Source organism: Zalophus californianus, chromosome 4 (assembly GCF_009762305.2).
Source record: "Zalophus californianus isolate mZalCal1 chromosome 4, mZalCal1.pri.v2, whole genome shotgun sequence".
Lineage (NCBI taxonomy): Eukaryota > Metazoa > Chordata > Mammalia > Carnivora > Otariidae > Zalophus > Zalophus californianus.
In genome coordinates this window covers 79,872,259-79,885,473 of record NC_045598.1, presented here as the reverse complement: position 1 = coordinate 79,885,473, position 13,215 = coordinate 79,872,259, and the positions used below count along the sequence as shown (strand labels likewise).

The 13,215-nt window shown below is 37.8% G+C and overlaps 1 protein-coding gene, 1 long non-coding RNA gene and 1 pseudogene across 2 annotated transcripts in view; 2 read left to right on the top strand and 1 right to left on the bottom strand.

Moving 5' to 3' along the window:
- The window catches only part of ALG14 (ALG14 UDP-N-acetylglucosaminyltransferase subunit), a 93,919-nt gene that overhangs the window by 57,769 nt on the left and 22,935 nt on the right, over window positions 1-13,215 (top strand).
- LOC113917335 lies at window positions 4,032-4,148 on the bottom strand (annotated as a pseudogene).
- On the top strand, window positions 6,639-11,956 carry LOC118356935. The gene is made up of 3 exons (XR_004820047.1): window positions 6,639-6,748; window positions 6,995-7,038; window positions 11,796-11,956. It is a non-coding gene; the product is annotated as an uncharacterized LOC118356935 (long non-coding RNA).

The following is a 13,215-nucleotide window of genomic DNA, read 5'->3' as shown; positions in this document are numbered from 1 at the left end:
CCACGTTCTGGTTGCTGTGTTTTTATTATAAAGCACAGGAAAATTACTTTCATCAGAAGAAATGAAGGGTTAGGATAAACTGAGTAAACAAGAGTTTGGGTCAAGTTCAAATATGGCCTCTATTTATCCTACACTGGAAAAATGAGACAATTCTATATTTACACATTTAGCAACCCTAATACTTGTAATGAACAGGAAAGATTCTTCTGTATTGTTTGCTTAATTTTGGTTTGTTGTTTAATCAACAGTGCAGACACAAGAAAGGGTTGAACAATATCTTACCAGATGATACTTTTCCTGTAATATCATTTTTGATCTTTAACTTTCCTTCCAGCTTTAAGAGTCTTTGATTACTTTTTTTTTTTTTTAAGATTTTATTTATTTATTTGACGGAGAGAGAGAAAGAAAGCAAACACAAGCAAGGGGGGGGCGGGAAAGGGAGAAGCAGGCTCTCCGCTGAGCAGGACCCTGGGATCATGACCTGAGGCGAAGGCAGACACATAACCGACCGAGCCACCCCGGTCCCTAGAGTCTCTGGTTCTTGATTCTAAAGTGATGTACTAGGAAATTCCACCAAAGAATGGCTGCTTGGAACAGGCCCAGTTGGCCCTGGAGCATAGATGTTCTCAAGAGGGGAACCCGGTATATGATGATATAGTATGTGACTAACTTAGAGAATATTGACTGACTAGAGGTCCCTCAGAACTTTCCCTAACTCTGCTAATACACCCTCGGGGACCACCAAATCTGGCATTTGAATGTCTTAGTAACAGATGTGGAGAACTAATTATTATTTAATGAGCAGCAAATTCTTACTGAGCTCTCCTACAATAACCTGGTAGCTTACTCTAATAGGAGAAAATGACTATAAAATAGTTCATAAAAGTTTAGTTCCAACTCCACTTCTGATTGAGTTTGATGGTATTATTTCCCTAAACTAGAGATTTGGGGTTACCATGACATTCACCAAAAGATCCAAATCACATTTACGTGGAAGTTCATATGATGAAACAATAATGAAATTAAGTTGGGTTAAATTTTTTCATTATTTTTAATTTTTATCACTTTGATTCATTAAAAATGAAGACTGAAACAATAATCAAATTTAGTTTTTGAATTTCAATGATAAGGAATGATAGAGAATCTTAATCCTGTTTTATATGGAAGTAATTGGGATCTGTAAGTTACTAGGCTAATTTAGATGCCTGCACCATCCCTCATTCTTTTCTGAGTTGGTTTTCTGATCATAGTGTGGCCAGATCAGCACACAGTAATCTAAATATATGGTCAGAACAATTCCTCTGACTTTATTCAATTTCTTTGTTTATATAATGAAGAATTTTGCTTGTTTTTATTTCTGCTAGGCCCTGTTGGAATTTGAATCCTATCTTCCAAATTTGTACAACTTTTCACTAACTATGGAATGATATTCTGATATTTTTTTCCCTTCCAGTCAGCAAGAACTTCCTTTTCTTTGTAGAACTTAGAATAGCAAAAAAGCACTAACTCATCCTTGTGGTATTTCTAAATCCATAATCTACAAATGGGTAGCTAATGGCTACCTTAGCTAATAGATAGCTAATAGAAATACCAGTATACTAGCTTGCTTCTTTCTATCATGTTTTTAAATAGATTTCATTTTTTAGAGCAGTTTCACATTTATAGCAAAATTCAGCAGGAGGCACAGAAATTTCCCATGTACCCTCTGCCCCCACACAAGCATAGCCTCTCTCATTATCAGTGTCCCCCACCAGAATGGTACATTTGTTACAACTGATGAACCTACACTGATAAATCATTATCACCCACAGTCCATAGTTTACATTATCTTTCACTCTTGGTGTTGTACATTCTGTAGGTTTTGACAAATGTATAATGACACGTATCTAGCATTTTAATGTCATGTAGGATGGTTTCACTGCCTTAAACATCTGTGCTCTGTGTATTTATACTTAATCAGTATGTACCCATTCTTATGGGTTGTTTTATTTGCATTTCCCTAATGACATATGATGTGGAACATCTTTTCATATCCTTATTTGCTATCTGTCTGTCTTCTTTGATGAAGTGTCTGTTAAGATCTTTGGTCCATTTCTTCTTTAAAAAAAAGATTTATTTATTTATTTGGTGGGGGGACAGCACTATCAGGAGGGGCAGAGGAAGAGGGAGAAAGAATCTCAAACAGACTCCACTGAGCGTGGAGCCTAATGCAGGGCTGGATCCCAGGACCCTGAGATCACAACGTGAGCTGAAACCAAGAGTCGGATGCTTAACCGACTGTACCACACAGGCACCCCTGGTCCATTTCTTAATTGGTTTGTTCATTTTCTTATTGTTGAGTTTTAAAAGTTTTTTGGTATATTTTGGATACCAGTTTTTTTGTATATTTTGGATACCAGTCCTTTACCAGATATGTTTTTTGTAAATATTTTTTCCCAGTCTCTGGCTCCTCTTTTCATTCTCTTGACAATGTCTTTTGAAGAACAGAAATTTTTTATTTTTTGAAGTCCAGCTTATCAGTTATTTCTTTCATGGATCATACCTCTGTTGTCATCTCTAAAAAGTCACCAACAAACCCAAGGTCACCTGGATTTTCTCCTGTGTTATCGTCTAGGAATTTCATGGTTTTGCATTTTACATTTAGGTCTATAATACATTTTGAGTTAGTTTTTATGAAGAGTGTAAGATCTGTATCAAGATTCATTTTTTTGCATGTGGATATCCAGTTGTTGAAAAAACCATCTTTGCTCCATTGTGTTGCTTTTGCTCTTTTGTTAGATATCAATTGACCCTATTTATGTGGTTATACTTCTGGCTGTCTGTTCTGTTGTTTTAATCTATGTGTCTATTCTTTCACCAATATCACACTGTCTTGATTACTATAGTTTTAGAGTAACTCTTGAAGTTGGGTAGTGTTAGTCCTCCAGCTTTGTTCTTCTTCAAGATTGTGATGGCTATTCTGTATCTTTTACCTCTCTATTTAAATTTTAAAATCAATTTGTTGATATCCATAAAATTATTTGCTGGAATTTTGACTGGGATTTCCTTGAATCTGTAGACCAAATTGGGAAGAACTGACATCTTGACAATATCGTTTTCCTGTCCATGAAGATGGAATATCTCTCCATTTATTTTATTCACCTTTGATTTTGTTCATTAGAGTTTTATGGTTTTCTTCATATAGACAATGTCTGTACATATTTTGTTAAGATTTATACCTAAGTATTTCATTGTTTAGGGTGCTGATATAAGTGGTAATGTGTTTTTAATTTCAAATGTCAGTTGTTCAGTAGGAAAGTGATTGACCTTTGTGTATTAACCTTATATTCTGTAACCTTGCTATGATCACTTATTCTAGGAATTTTTTGGTCAGTTCTTTCAGATATTCTACCTAGGTGATCATGCCATCTGCAAAGACAGTTTTTTATTTCTTCCCTCTTAATCAGTACACCTTTTATTTCCTTATTTTATTACATTGGCTAGGACTTCTAGTACAGTGTTGAAATGGAGTAATGAAAGGGGACATCCCTGCCTTGTTCCTGATCTTAGTGGGAAGACTTCTAGTTTCTCACCATTAAGTGTGCTAGCTGTAGGTTTTCTGTGGATATTTTTATCAAATTGAGGAAGTTCTTATCCCTACTTTACCAAGAGCTTTTATCACGAATGGGTGTTGGATTTTGTCAAATGTTTTTTCTCCATCTATCCACATGATCATGTGATATTTCTTCTTTAGCCTGTTAATATGATACATTACATCATTAGGTTTTCAAATGTTAGAGAGCCTTGCATGCATAGGATAAATCCCACTCGATTATGGTGTATTGTCATTTTTAAACATTGTTAGATTTGATTTGCTAATATTTTATTGAGGACTTTTGCATCTGTCTTCATGAGAGATATTGGTCTGTAGTTTTCTTGTAATGTCTTTGGTTTTAGTATTTGGGTAATTCTGGTAGCATAGAATGAGGTAGGAAGTATTCCTTCTACTTCTGTCCTCTGAAAGAGATTGCAGAGAATTGATATAATTTCTTAAAAATATGGTATTTTTTTAAGAAATTCATGAATTTCCATGTCATCCTTGCAGAGGGGCCATACTAATCTTCTCTTTATCGTTCCAGTTCTGGCATATGTGCTGTCAAAGCGAGCAGTTTCTCTTTTAAGGAAAAAAATGCATTTTCAACAATGAAAATGCTCTGAATTTCCAAGTACTACTTTCCACTTTTTTGGGTACAACTTCACTGTGTGTATCAATGATAAAGACGGCTGGATTTCAACTTTATACTTTAGTGAATGGAAGATAAATGTACTACAACCAAGATATCACTTAGGAGCGGGGATGGGGATGATTGAGGACAAGTCTAGGCTGAGTCCTATGTTTCTGATTTGGGTAAATGAGTGAAATGATCTTAAGGGAAAGGCTCTCAGCTTTTCCCCATTGAGGATGATATTCACTGTGGGTTTTTCATAGATGGATTTTATGAACTTGAGGAATATTCCCTCTATCCCTATACTCTGAAGAGTTTTAATCAGGAAACTGCATCAATTGAGAGGACCATATGGTTCTTCTCTCTTCCCTTCTAATGTGTTCTGTCACATTGATTGATTTGCGAATGTTGAACCACACTTGCATCCCGGGGATAAATCCCACTTGGTTGTGGTGGATGATCCTTTTAATGTATTGTTCGATCCTATTAGCTAGGATTTTGTTGAGAATTTTGGAATCCATAAAGGAAACAGTCAGTAAAACAAAGAGGCAACCCACAGAATGGGAGAAGATATTTGCAAATGACACTACAGATAAAGGGCTGGTATCCAAGATCTATAAAGAACTTCTCAAATTCAACACCTAAAAAACAAATAAGTCAAAAAATGGGCAGAAGACATGAACAGACACTTCTCCAAAGAAGACATAGAAATGGCTAACAGACGGGGCGCCTAGGTGGCTCAGTCGGTTAAGCGGCTGCCTTCGGCTCAGGTCATAATCCCAGGGTCCTGGGATTGAGCCCCGCCTCCCTCTCCCTCTGCCTGCCTCTCTGCCTACTTGTTCTCTCTGTATATCTCTCTGCCAAATAAATAAATAAAATCTTTAAAAAAAAAAAAAGAAATGGCTAACAGACACATGAAAAAATGTTCATCATCAGTAGCCATCAGGGAAATTCAAATCAAAACCACATTGAGATACCATCTTACACCAGTCAGAATGGCAAAAATTGACAAGGCAAGAAACAACAAATCTTGGAGAGGTTGTGGGGAAAGGGGAACCCTCTTACATTGTTGGTGGGAATGCAAGTTGGTACAGCCACTTTGGAAAAGTGTGGAGGTGCCTCAAAAAATTAAAAATAGAGCTACCCTATGACCCAGCAATTGCACTACTGGGTATTTACCCCAAAGACACAGATGTAGTGAGAAGAAGGGCCATATGCACCCCAATGTTCATGGCAGCAATGTCCGCAATAGCCAAACTGTGGAAAGAGCCGAGATGCCCTTCAACAGATAAATGGATAAAGAAGATGTGGTCCATATATACAATGGACTATTACTCAGCCATCAGAAAGGATGAATACCCAACTTTTACATCAACATGGATGGGACTGGAGGAGATTATGCTAAGTGAAATAAGTCAAGCAGAGAAAGTCAATTATCATATGGTTTCACTTATTTGTGGAACATACGGAATAGCATGTAGGACATTAGGAGAAGGAAGGGAAAAATGAAGGGGGGGGGAAATCGGAGGGAGAGATGAACCATGAGAGACTACGGACTCCGAGATACAAACTGAGGGTTCTAGAGGGGAGGGGGGAGGGGGGATGGGTTAGCCCGGTGATGGGTATTAAGGAGGGCACGTACTGCATGGAGCACTGGGTGTTATACAGAAACAATGGATCGTGGATCACCACATCAAAAACTAATGATGTAATGTACGGTGATTAACATAACATAATAAAATAAAATTTTTTTTAAAAATGAGTGAAATGAAGGTTTAGCTTTAGATACATGCTGAATTTCAGCTGCCTTTGGAAGTGGGGATATCCAGCAGGCCAGTGGCTCTACTGTCAAAGCACAGAGAACAATCTGGATTAAAACACTGATTTGGCAACAGGTCAAGGGGATGGTTATCTAAGAAGATATTTAGGAAAGCTTTCCTATGTAAAGTCCATTCAAGAAGGTAGAGTTAAAAGCATTGGGAGGATGGATCTAGGAGGAGGAAATGTAAGGCCAGGATGGCAGTGAGGGTACAAGAGAGAATGGTTATTAGAGGCACTAACTACAAAATTACTGTCTTTTTTCCTCTTTGTGAATGTTGAAGGCTCATTCAAAGTTAAGACTTATAACTTCAAGTTTATTATTACTATTTATGATTATCTGGCTTAATAATTTCAGATGCCCATTAAAGTCCAGAGACTATAGTTTATAGCTTTTTATTTTGGAATCATTTAAAATTTACACAAAAGTTGCAAAAATAGTAGAGAATTCCTATATATCATTTCATCCAGCTTTCACTAGTGTTAGCAGCTTTTGTAACCATAGTACAGTTATCACAACCAGGATATTAACAGTGGTACAGTACTATTAACTAAATTACAGTCTTTATTTGGATTTTACCAGTTTTTTCACCATTGTCCTTTTTCTGTTCCAGATCCAACCCAGGATCCTACACTGCAGTTAGTTATCAGAGCTCCTTCGTCCTCTACTTTGTGACATTTCTTCATTTTTTCCTTGTCTTTCATAACCTTTACACTTTAGAAAGGTACTAATCAATTATTTTGCACACAACAGAGGCTCCCGTAGTATGTATCCTGGGATTCATTCTTACACTATTTAGGAATGAAAGTTTTAGGTTTTCTAAAGACTGTTTCATGTTTATGAAGATCCTGATGTTTACATACAGCTGCAATTATTGTGTTGTCTTACTTCCGTGGGGATCTGTAGTTATTTGCAAATTTCTGTTCCCTCCTTTACTGCAAGGAAATGATGTATCTTCTGTCCTATTTAGTACAGCAGTCTCTCTGTGTCCAGTAATGATATGTGAAGGATCAGGTGAGGAATAACTTATTGCCTATACAGTTCCTAAGTTAATACATTTTTATTTTATAAGTCATTTTGAAAGCCTTATACAGGTTCCTCAAAATCTTAAACATAGAATTACTATATGATCCACCCAATTTCATGCCTGGGTATACCCAAAATAATTGATAGCAGGGACTTAACCAGGTATTTGTACACCAGTGTTCATAGCACAGTAGCCAAAAGGTGAAAACAACCCACGTGTCTGTCAACAAATAAATGGATAACAAAATGTGGTAGATACGTATAATAGACTATTATTCAGCCATAAAGGGGAATGAAATTCTAATATATGCTACAATATCTATAAACCTTGAAAACGTTGTGCTAAATGACATAAGCCAGACAAAAAGGGAAAATATTGTATAATTACCGTTATATTTCCAATATAATTCAGTTATGTAATTCTAATAGGCAAATTCATAGAGACAGAAAGTAGAATAGCACTTACCTGGGGCTGGGAGGAGGGGAAAAGGGGAGTTAGTGTTTAATGACTACAGAGGGGTTTTTTTTGTTTTTTGGTATGATAAAAAAATTCTGGAAATGGTAAGTAGTGATGATTGCACAACATTGTAAATGTACTTAATGCCACTGAATTGTACACTTAAAAATGGTTAAAAGGGTAAATTTTATGTTATATATATTTTACCACAATTTTTAAAAAGCCTTAAATAACTGTAACTTTCCTGCCCCGCCCATTTGTTGGATTATTTTAATCCAGTATATGTTTTTTTCATATTTCACAGATTAGATTTTTCCTGAGAAACCTTAAATAGCATTATTATAGTAAAGCTGACATTATAAAAATTGTATTTCATCTATCATTAGAAATTTGAAAAAATGTTATCTCCAATTTATTTGAATGTGAGTAAGATAAATTCTGGTACTGGTGATTAATTAGATGAAGATCAATAATATAAGAAACATAAGCTTATTCTGACTAGAAGTTCACTTTACTTGTTGGCTTGGGTTTTGTGACGACCATTCTTATAAAGTTTAGCTTCTGAATGATCTACCTGCAGAATATACCACCTCTGTTCATCAACCTCATGACAGTATGCCTCAGATTCTCCAGAAGTAAAGAGTGAGATACATGCTTAACTGCAGGGACTAGGGACATGCAGATTAATGAGCTTCAGATTTGTCACACAGTTTGCTAGCTTGTTTAGTGTCATGAATTCCATCAGAATAACATGGGAGAGGGAAGAAGTAATTCTCAAAAGGGAATGCTGGGTAAAACAAAGATGTCTGCCATATCAAGTCAGTTCATTAGTTTATTAAATGAATATTTATTGAGCATCTGTTTTGTGCTAAGCACTGTTCTAAGGGCTTGGGATACATCAGGTAACAGAGAGATGTCCCTGCTCTCGTAGTTTATCTTCAAGCTGGTCTGGCCAGCTGCAAAAGCTTGTTGGAACTTGAGCAGCCAGTAGAAGTGTCATAAAGTGTTTAGATGTCTGAAGTTAATCTGTCCCTTATTTCTTGGTCAGTCACGTGAGGCCATTGCATTCACGGTGGATAGCAAGCTAGTGTTTGTGCCCTAGTGATGTCTTTGTAGAGTTCTGCTGTGGCTTCCAAAGTTTCAGACTAGTGGATGATGTCACTGTGGTTCAAGAGTCTCTAACATATAGAATGGAGAGATGAACTGGCACTGTTTCAGCCCCAGGACACAGCATGTTGGCAAGAGCCAGTCAAGTTTTTTCAGGGTTTCAGTCTTGGACCAAAATGGGATGAAAAATCTGGAGCCTGGATGGAATTATCCATACAGTGGGACTCAAGCGGAGGTTCATTGGATACACAGGAATGCAGGAACTTTCCACACACACATCAGATCCATCCTTAAGGGAGAAATACTAACTCCAGTTTATGGGCCAAGCCCCTGGAAAGGGTGGCATACCTGCCAGTCTTGGTTAGATTGACTTGGGACATGAGCAGGGCCCAGTCTGTTAAGAGAAAAATGTCTTCAGACAAGAAATGACTGTAGAATGGCAGTAAGCACACACTGTCAGCAAACAAAAATAATTGTTAGGGTCTATTAACCACACCCACATTTTCATTTAATCCTCAAAACAAAAACAAAGGAAAAAAAGGCACTGAGATCAGAATTGTAGTTGCAAGTATTAAAAATTCAGATTTGCCTTGCTTAAACAAACAGAAAATTTCAATATTGGCAATACAGTGTTGATTAAGACAGATCCTCCCCTGCTCCCTTCTCCATCCTAATCTCACTGTGTGGAGTGATAACGCTTTCCCCCTTTTGGGGATATTAGGAGATTGTTTCAGTTCTGGAAATCACATTTAGTTCTAGGCACCACACTTTTAAAAGGCCACTGACAAATTGGAACATGTTCAGAGGAAAATGACCCAGATGGTGAGGGAATATGAAACCAAGTTATATGAGAAACAGTTGGAGGAAGTAGGGAGATTTTAGCTTGAAGAAGAGAAGATTAACCAGAGAGTATTACAGAGACCACAGTTTTTAGATTCTGGAAAAGATACTACACAGGCTAGGAATTTATCACTCTTTACCTACTGGAGCCTCCCAGAACAAGGGCCACTGTGGAGAAGATAAAGGAAGAACATCAAAAAGAACTTGATAAAAATCAAGGGCCATGCCAAAAGAAATGGACCTCATTGGAGGCGTATCCCAAGGCCCACATCTCTGGAGTTATTCTAACAGAGGATGTCAGTCAGTGCCTGCTCACATTATACTTCCTCCATGGGTCTTTTCAGATTCCCCCACGGCTAATAATATCTCTTTCCCTTGTTCTCCCTTTGTACTTTTACCTCTCTAAGGTGCTTCCATGATTTGCATTATATTTTAGTTCCATTTATATATGTCTCTCACTAGTGATTCTCAACCCTTTCAACATAATGTATCCTTTATATAACAAATACTTTATAACATGCCCTTTCCTATCCTGAACTGAAACTCAGAGTTAATATAACCCTCCTCTGCATCACAGAATTCCAAAAATGCAATATAATGCCCTAGTTGTAATACAAAGGAGAAATAAAAAGAAAGTAATTAATAATCACATTACATATTTTACAGTATCTCCAGGCATGACCACACGAGGAGACACAATCAGGTAGATAGATTAGAATGTGGAGTCACCATGATTAGGACAGCCACAGTGCAGACTGATGCAGATGCATTGTACTGATAACTCAAAAACTGTGAGTGGCTTTGCTGCCTGTCATGTAATTATCTTTATTCTTGTTTTTTTTTTTAATTCATACCTTTTTTATTTTAAAATATATATAACAGGAGCACCTGGGTGGCTCAGTCATTTAAGTGTCTGACTTAAGCTCAGGTCATGATCTCAGGGTCCTGGGATTGAGCCCCACGTCAGGCTCCCCACTCAGTGGGGAGTCCGCTTCTCCCTCTCCCTCTGCCCCTCCCCCTGCTTGTGTGCTCTCTCTCTCTCTCTAAAATCTTTAAATACATATATTGTGTATATATATATATATAACATATATACATATGTGTGTGTGTATATATATATACATATATATATATAATTGACCATTTTAACCATTTTTAAGTAAACAATACTGTGGCATTTAAGTACATTCCCATTTGTGGTACAGCCGTCGCCACTCCCCATCTCCAGAACTTTTTCAACTCCCCCAATTCGTGATGTAATTTTCCTAAATAGTGAACGGCTAGCTCTTGGTAAAGGTCCAAACAAAACAAAGTATAGTCTTTGCTCAGTTCCCATGGTAGTTCTATTTAGGAACATTCAATGTGTATATGAAACATGCAAAAAATGTTTTTTATCTTTCTGTGTGAAAGAGAATTAGGTTCTAAGCTCAAATAATTATAAGTGGAATGTCACCTATACGGACATCCAGTGGGACACAGGATAGTGCTTTGCTGTATTAAACAGTCCCAAATATTACAGAATGTCTGTATCCATGGCCCTTGTCCACTAAGCGCAAATAACATCCCCCCACCCCCGTCATTGTCACAACCAGAAATGATCCTATTAGTTTCCCGATACATTATCACCATTAAGAACCAGACTGTACAGTGCATAAACTCCAGGAAGGCAAGACCCAGTGTTGTTCTCTTATAAACTCCTTAGTACCTGCTACAAAAGCACTCAGTGTTTGTTAAAGTTGAGAATGCCGTAGAGAGGATGCTCAGATATCCTTCAGGTTGTCTCTTAACTCGGCTTTTCTTTTTTTTTTTTTTTTAAGATTTTATTTATTTATTTGAGAGAGAGAGAATGAGAGACAGCACGAGAGGGAAGACACTCTGGGCACTCTACACACACGCCAAGCCCTCCATGCTTTTGTAGTATAGCTTCCTGTGCCTAGAGCAGTGTTACCTTTTTTACCTAGAAAACTCCACCTCGTGCATCAAGACCTGGCTTAAACATCTCCTCCTCAGCTCCCAGACCAAAGACAGAATTACTCAGTCTGTGTCTCTGTTCATATCTTCGTTTTGGCATTTCTTGCATTAAACTTTATTTGTCCACATGCCTGTGGTCTCTGCCAGACTGAGTTCCTTGAATAGAAGTTAATTGCTCAGGCTTTGGAGACAATGGCTAGAGTTTGAAGGTCACATGATTTAACAGTTCCATGGTCCTGGGTAAAGCCCTTGATCTCTTGAAGCCCCAGTTTTCTTATCTGTAAAATGGGGATAATGTAATGCTTATAACATATTTAAGATAAAGCTTGAAATGTAAATAACCATTATCATTGGCTTTGTATCTGTCCAGCATCCCCAAGTAAGCATAATAGAGAAGATGCTTACCAGCTGTTTGGAATGAAGGAAAGAAAGAACTGCTGCTGTTGTCAAATTCTAGATTTTATTATTTAGTCACAAAAGTGAATGTTCTCTTTGGCAGTTGTAGCCAATTTTGTCATGAATAAATTTAACCTTGGAAAATATTTTTTTGAAAGTGATGTATTTTCCTCTCTAACTTTTTTAGGTGCATTAAAAAGCATTCATTCTGAAACAGTAACATACAAACTCTTGGGCTTGTCAAGTCCATGCCCACTGTGGAAAACTATGTGCCTAGAAACTCGCGTGTTTGGGATTTTGACTTCTGTCTTCCAACATGTGAAGTGCAGGGAATGTCAGCTTCCTCTTACTAATCTGGGATGGGGAAGAACAGCGAGCGCCGCTGGTTTGATGAGCTGAGCTCTGTAACTCATCTTCAGTTAAAAATATATAGTTTTATTCAGCTTATGGCTCAGTTGTTTCCTTGCTTTAAAAAGCCTTTTATATGTCTCAAGTGCTGCTTGCAATATAAAACTAAATCCTAAATTTTAAAAAACTTCCATAGCTAATACTCTGCTAAATGTTTAAAGCCTGACATTTAATCTGCGTGAACTGAAGCTCTCTGATTTCACTGTTTGCGGCTAGTAAATGTCACTCTAAACATTGTTGCTTTCACTCACACTTAAGCCTTTCATCTGCAGTGGGGGCAGTGTGTCAGAGAATTCTTTGTGTGCCACTCTAGCAAGGGGGAAAAAAAAGACTCAGCCCGGCCTTTAAACAGTGAAAAAAACTGCTTGGAAGGCAGAGACGACCCTGTTTTTATATGGTGTTTGTGAACACACAATCCTGACTTCTACCAGATACTCTTAAAAAGCAACTATATTAGCTCAGTCTGAACAGGGTCCCCGCTGAGCTCATACACGGTTGCCAGCCAGACAGCTCCCCACTCTTTTGTGACTGGAGGGGGATGGGAGGGCAGGGGGGAAAGGGGTAGGAGATGTTGTCATTACTTTACTTCACTTTTGCCTGCAGGAGGAATCTTGTCATCTTCTGGCTCCCAAAACTATTTTCAACCTGGGTGTTTTATTTCTTAGTTCCTGAAGGCTACTGGCACACAGATCAGCTCTCACTTTTCATCATCTTGACATGAAATGGAAAATCAGTTTGTGGCTATTTTCATAGCCAGTGATTTACTCCTGGTCTTTTATCTGTCTCCCCTTTATGTTCTTTGTTTGGACATATTTTTATTTCCCGTGTCTGCAGCCTTCTGTTCAGCTGGGATCTCTATGGCCGTTCTTCCTTCGCCTGCCTCCTCCCTAGCCCCTACTCCCTGTCCCTTTTGTGCGCTTGCTGCTTCCTGCTCAGCTGCCCGCCTTTCCCTATCTGTTACATGCCCTGCAGTGCCAATTTCGCTG